Genomic DNA, 6,894 nt, shown 5'->3' on the forward strand with positions numbered 1-6,894 from the left:
CGAGGCAATTAACGAGATAATCTATTTCTCACTAATTTCTCACTATTTAGCGATGGATCAGCAACGAAAAAAGTTTCATAGCTAATTAGCGAGGGAAATTAGCGAGAAAATTTATTTCTCACTATTTAGCGAGGGATCAGCAACCAAGAAAGTTCCGTATCAAATTTGCGAGGGAAATTAGCGAGGATATTTATTCCTCACTATTTAGCGAGGGATCAGCAACAAAAATGATCTGTAGCTAATTTGCGAGAAAAATTAGTGAGAAAATTTATTCCTCACTATTTAGAGAGGAATTAATGACAAAAAAAAAATCGTAGCTAATTTGCGAAAGAAATTAACATGAAAAATTATTCCTCACTATTTAGCATGAGATCACTGAGAAAGAATCCTTTGTTTCAAATTTTCTTAAAATAAATATCTAAAAAAAATACTTGTAGTTTTAATTATAAAATATTCATAAAATTGTTTTAGAATTATTTTATACTGTGAACTATTTTTCATAAAAAATATCTATAAAGTTTTGGAAATTATTTTTTTTTAAAAATTACAAATTCTTTCTCAAAAAGATATCACTAGAAAATCAATATTAATACATACAAATTTTATAATATTAATAATATTAAGAATAATATTATATTTTTATATATTTATTTTTATAAGTAAAATGTTATATTTAAAATCTTAATAAATAATAATATTATTATTATTATCGTTATTGGGCTTCTCAGATACTTTTACGACATTCTCACTCACGAATCACGATCTTCACTCTCACCAACAAACAATCACGATCCTCTACTGCAGAACCCTAACCACTTCAACCTCTTCCGTGCAATCAAACTCGTTCTCCAGCGGCCACGGTGCATTTCTATCGGACCGCCTCTTGTTGAGCATTTCCGTTACTATCCGGTCTAATTCCCCGCTGTTATTCTCGTTGAAGAAAATCTGTGGCATCGTCCTTCACGCCAAAAACCTGCACGCCGTAAAGGTTGAAATATGTCACTCGGCATTTCTCGCCATCGCTGTCGTCGTTATCATCCTCCACAGGCTGGAAAAGCAAAGAGAGGCGCTTCGCGATGATCCTCAACATCTCCGTCAGTGAGAACGGTGACCGTCTCACTCGCACTGCCAAGGCACCGATTTTTTTTATTTTGTAATAATATTATTATGTTTTTCATCTTCTCTTTTGTGCTCTCTTTTCTTCGCTCTCTCTAACTAGGTAATTAGGTGCTCGAACAACTCAATGGCCAAACCTATGTTTTCTCCAAAGGTATTATTAGTTATTGTTTTTGCAATTGTTGAATCTCTGGTTTTGGATTTTGATTCAATTGTTGAGATCAAACAATAATTAAAGTATTGCAGATTACATATACTTTTAATTTTCTTGATTTGGAATAACTTTTTTTTTCTTTCAACTTTAGAATTCATCTTTGTAACTTAAAAAAATGCATGTTAGTCCCTGTGTTTAAACTCCTTCATGCCCTTGAATACATGCTTTGGAATAAAAACGTGTTGGTTATATATCAAGTTACCAAAGAAGCTGCCAATTTGTGAGTAAAATGTTAATGTTTGCTTAATCATGTATTCTAAGGTCTAATTTCGAAGACAATTTGTGATTTGTCAGGTGTTGTTGTCTTGTTTTCTCTAATCACATTTTTTAGACAAACTATTGATACTATAAGTTCAGAATACGGAAATTTTATATTTTGATAGTTTATTATCATTAAAACTTGATCTTAGGAGATGAACGGTAGCCTAGGTATAGAATACCCTTTCAGTGGTTTAATGAAGTTGATTTAGTGGGAAAATGACACATTATGTCATGTTAAAATAATAATATTAGTGGGAAAATGACACATTATGTCTGATACAAGTATTATCACCTAGTCTAACTTTTTTTACCATTAAATCTGATTCATAAATTTGTTTCTGGTCCTACAAGTGTTAGAAGTGATTTTGTGGGGATTTTGTTATTGGCAATATTAATGAAAGAACTGTATTGTACGTGTTCAGAGGGATTTTCTAGAATCAGAGCATAGCACCACTATTCAACCCAATATTTGGTTCGCTATGGCTGCTACACTAAACTGTTCCAGTACAGTAGCCCTTGTAATGGACACATAGCACTCTATCTATACCACTTGAGTGACTTCATCCAGACTTTACCCAATATAACTAAGTTTTCCGAGGAATGGGCTAGGTGTTTTTATTCTGTCTTAAAAATTCCCTCCTACTACCTATTGGCCCTTGCATATAAAGTTGCTCATAAAATATGGGCACCAATATCTTGTAATTTTCTATTATAATTGCCACATATTTTCTTGAAAATAATATGTATATTTTAAATAATATGATGTACTTATTTATAATAGGCTCAACCATGGAGTCTATCTAGGTAGTTTATTTTTTCCAAGCATCTGATCATTAAAATATCTATATTGCCACCATATTTGATTCAAGAACTATAGTTATAAGCCTTGGCTATACAGATTCCAAGTCCTGGTGGCTGTGACTTCTCAACAAGTACAATTTCTTACTTTATTAACCACCTAAAGAATTCAATTCACAATGTTTATCTTCATCTTTTTATATTCATCTTTGAATCCAGGTTTGGAACAGTTTTTCAAAATATCTACATGAGATATTTAACATTTTTTTATCAATCTAGATTTTCTAAAATTTCTTGCTTCGTGCGTTAACTTAAAAAGAGAATTTCTTAAAATTCCTAATCCATGAATGGATAATAATATGAGGTCTTAGCCACCAACAAACAACTATCTTCTAATTCTTCATATTTCAGTTTATAATAGTATAATTCTAGAGTGAAAATAATTGGTAGTAAGTAATAATTACATAATATGAATTATTGTTACTTTAATTTTACTAAGTATATTATCAATCATTTATATGTTCACGTTGTTACGATTACCATGTCTCTCAAGTGCTAGGCCTCCTAAGACTTTATCGGGTTCACACCCGTAATTTTATTTCTTAAACTTAATTTCCTTGATTGTGTTGCTATAAAATAGTATAATAGGACTTATATTGGTGCTTTTGCATCAACCAAATTATGTGATACCTATTCTCTTGTGGTAATGGTTGTTTGTCAATTATTATTAAGTGAAGAGTTTTGCTTGTAGATTACTCGGAGGAACTTTTATTCAAGTTAAATGATTCAAGAAGATATAGAGGAACAATGGATCAACAATTTAATGCCCGTTTGTAGAGGAGATTTCTTCACACGTCGTTTCCTCTCTGATGGGACTCAATTTTGGAAACTTCTGATCACATCCGCATTTCATAAAGAGTCATGTTCCAAAGATGAAAGTATTCCTTTGCAACTACCTTATAGAAGCAATTCCATGAATTCAGAGGATTCATTCGCTGAGACAAGCAATCTCAAGGTTCAGATTGAAGAAGTTTAGTGATTTGGTTGTGGGAATAGCCTGTAGCAGTGTTGTTGGACTTCGGGATGCTTCTCAATTCCCTCCACGAACTTGCATCTTCTGATCCTGATCTTGTATGGATTCTCTTAGCTGACAAATATTACACTAAATATAAAGCAAATTTGCTTTATATTTAGCTGGATATTGCTTTCACATGATTTACTCTCAGCATCAAATGTATAGCTAAGATCTGAATTAACGTGTAAACATTTTTCTGGCTTTTCTATCCCATTGATTCATCATCCTTTCTATCCTATCTTATTATGTTTGGTGTTGATTTAGATTAATTTATAAATGCTTTTTTTTGCATAGAAATTAACATTTTGGAATTATTTCAGAAGAGAATTGTTTGTAACACTCTTTTTGACACATTTTTTGTAATTCCTTTACATTCAATTTAGTAAAAATTTACAAAATTTTATTTTCTTGCATGTTCGTAACAAATGTGGCATCTTTTCAATCTTTTGTGGTTGTTCAAGCCTCGGCTTTAAGTAATATGGTTAAGACATTTCCTCTTTTTAACAATTAACTTACAAATTGGCTTGCATAGTTTCCATGAATTAGTTTAGAGATAAAAATCTTTTTCGGTTCCTCCATTACAACAAGCAAGAATTTGCTATAACCACTATGCTAGGGATGAGTTAGGGATTTGCTACAACTAGTTTGTTAGGCATTAGCTAGGGATTTGCTACAAACATTTTGCTAGGGATTAGCTAAGGATTTGCTACAAACAATTTTCTAGGGATTAGTTAAGGATTTGCTACAAACATTTTGTTAGGGATTAACTAAGGATTTGCTACAAACATTTTGCTAGGGATTAGCTAGGGATTTGCTACAACTAGTTTGTTAGGGATTAGCTAGAGATTTGCTACAACTAGTTTGCTAGGGATTGGCTAGGAATTTGCTACAAACATTTTGCTAGGGATTAGCTAGGGATTTGCTACAAACATTTTGCTAGGGATTAGCTAGGGATTTGCTACAACTAGTTTGCTAGGGATTGGCTAGGGATTTGCTACAATCTTTTTGCTAGGGATTAGTTAGGGATTTGCTACAACTAATTAGCTAGGGATTAGCTAGGGATTTGCTACAACCATTTGGCTAGGGATTAGCTAGAGATTAGTTACGGAGTAGTTCCCTAGCGACTTAGCTACCTATAATTTAGACGATTTAGTATCCTCGCTATTTCCTCGTTATTCCCTCGCTGAATGATTTATCTTGGGATGGATTTAGAGGGATTAGCGATGGATTAGCTTGGGATTATTCCCTCGCTAATCTTTGAATTTGTTGTAGTGAATTATGCTATTTGAATTCCAAACACAACTTGTTCTTTTATTTATAAATATGTTTATAGTTCCTTTTTCTTGATCAATAACTTGTTCTAGTAGTTGAGAGCTTGGTGGTTAACATTGCACTCACCATTGTTTGGTTATGTAAGATCACTAGCATGTAATCTTTACATAATGGAGATGTTCAATGGAGTGCTAATAGATATTGAAGAATCTCACCTAATTAATGTAAGCCCCCCTTATTGATTCTTTCTATATATTCGTGCTAAGAATTTGATTGATGGAGGGTTCAAATATCTACATAATAGTTGTTATTGTTAGTTTTGAAATGGTGAGTTTAGCCAAGAAGGGGGGGGGTTGAATTGGCTTTCTAAAACTTTTTCGAAAGCTTAAAACCTTTTTCAATTGAATCTAATAGATTGGAATGTTTGGATGTAAATGTAGCAGACCAGTACACTTTCAGTCGATTAAAATATAAAACAGCAGACTAAATTGTTCTTGATGCTATGAAACAGTCGATTCAAAATACAAATCAGTCGGCTAAAATATTGGAGAATTATGAAAAATGCAGAATTCACGAATTCAACTCAAACAACAATCTTTTACATACAAGACATGTTCCAATAAGTATTTATAATAAGTATAAAGCCTCAGATTACACAAGAACGCATTAAATCACACCAAAGATCAAATTGCTAGGTTTTCTTGAGTTTTTAAAGAGTTTCAAAGAGAGTGAGATGAGGGAAAGAAGAATGCAAAGCTGTTTTTATACTGGTTCACTTAATCACAAAGCTACATCCAGTTTTCCAGGACAACCTCAGCCTGGTTTCCACTATATTCAAAAGTTTTACAGATCAAACACCAAGATTACACTTTTGAACATAAAGCACACAAGATTTTTGACTCACACAAAAATCTAGAACCACAACCTACAAGAATCACACTTGCAGACTTGAAATCACATAAGGCAAACCATTCAGAGGCACAAGAACGTCCAAACCTGATGGTGGTTGTCCCTAGCACACCATACATGAGTTCTTCAAGCTATTCACAAGCCAAAATGCCTCCAAGATCAACCAAGATCTTCAAACACGAGTTGCAGTTGTGTATTGCAGAGAGAGAACGCTTTTTAGAGATGAATGTCACGATTTCGTTCAGAAAAACTCAGATTCAAACCTCTTCTCGCGAAAACACAGCTTATATAGTCTGATTTAAGTGAAAACAGTCGATTGAATTTTCCGTACAGACAACTGATTTCACCTGACTTAAATCAAATCAGTCGATTGAAAAATAATTCAACTGACTGAAAGCATTCATACCAGAAACTATATACAACAAGCCTTTTAACCTTTTAGAACCCATTTTAATAGATTAAAACAGACACACTAAGGCACACAAGACATCTAACCTATGTCATATAGCCTATCAACAAAGTATAACACTAACACATTACATTTAACATGTTATATACATATTTAACACACTAAAACTTAATCTTCAAGAGGATCTTCATCAATTTTTATCAATCTTCATCAAGCACTTAAAATCTTCATGCACATGGCTTTATCAATTCTTTGCTTCAAGCTTGCTTGTGCCAATAGTTATTCACCCAAAATCCCATAGAGATGTGTGAAGAGTGCACATATTTTATTAAATGAAAACTCCTAGACACAATTGGTTGATTTTGGCCTATGCTGATACCTATTTAATGTATTTCCAACCATCATTTTAACCGTGTATAGACCACTACAACATTGCAACTAGATCAGACAAATGTTATGATAGTCTTGGTTGTCTTCTCTAACATGTAATCTTTATATAATGGAGATGTTCAATGGAATGCTAATAGATATTGAAGAATCTCACCTAATAACTGTAAGCCCCCTTTATTGATTCTTTCTATATATTTGTGCTAAGAATTTGATTGATGGAAGGTTCAAATAACTCATAATGGTTGTTATCCACCCAAAATCCCATAGAGATGTGTGAAAAGTGCACATATTTTATTAAATGAAAACTCATAGACACAATTGGTTGATTTTGGCCTATGTTGATACTTGTTTAATGTATTTCCAACCATCATTTTAACCGTGTAGGGACCGCTACAACATTGCAACTAGATCAGACAAGATTTTATGTTATGATAGTCTTGGCTATCTTCT

The 6,894-nt window shown here is 32.9% G+C and overlaps 1 long non-coding RNA gene across 1 annotated transcript; it reads left to right on the plus strand.

The window, feature by feature from the left end:
- The first annotated feature begins 731 nt into the window (after positions 1-731).
- LOC114184002 lies at positions 732-3,695 on the plus strand. The gene is made up of 2 exons (XR_003604531.1): positions 732-1,270; positions 3,141-3,695. It is a non-coding gene; the product is annotated as an uncharacterized LOC114184002 (long non-coding RNA).
- Positions 3,696-6,894: the final 3,199 nt, after the last annotated feature.

This window comes from Vigna unguiculata, chromosome 5 (assembly GCF_004118075.2).
Source record: "Vigna unguiculata cultivar IT97K-499-35 chromosome 5, ASM411807v1, whole genome shotgun sequence".
Classification (NCBI taxonomy): Eukaryota; Viridiplantae; Streptophyta; class Magnoliopsida; order Fabales; family Fabaceae; genus Vigna; species Vigna unguiculata.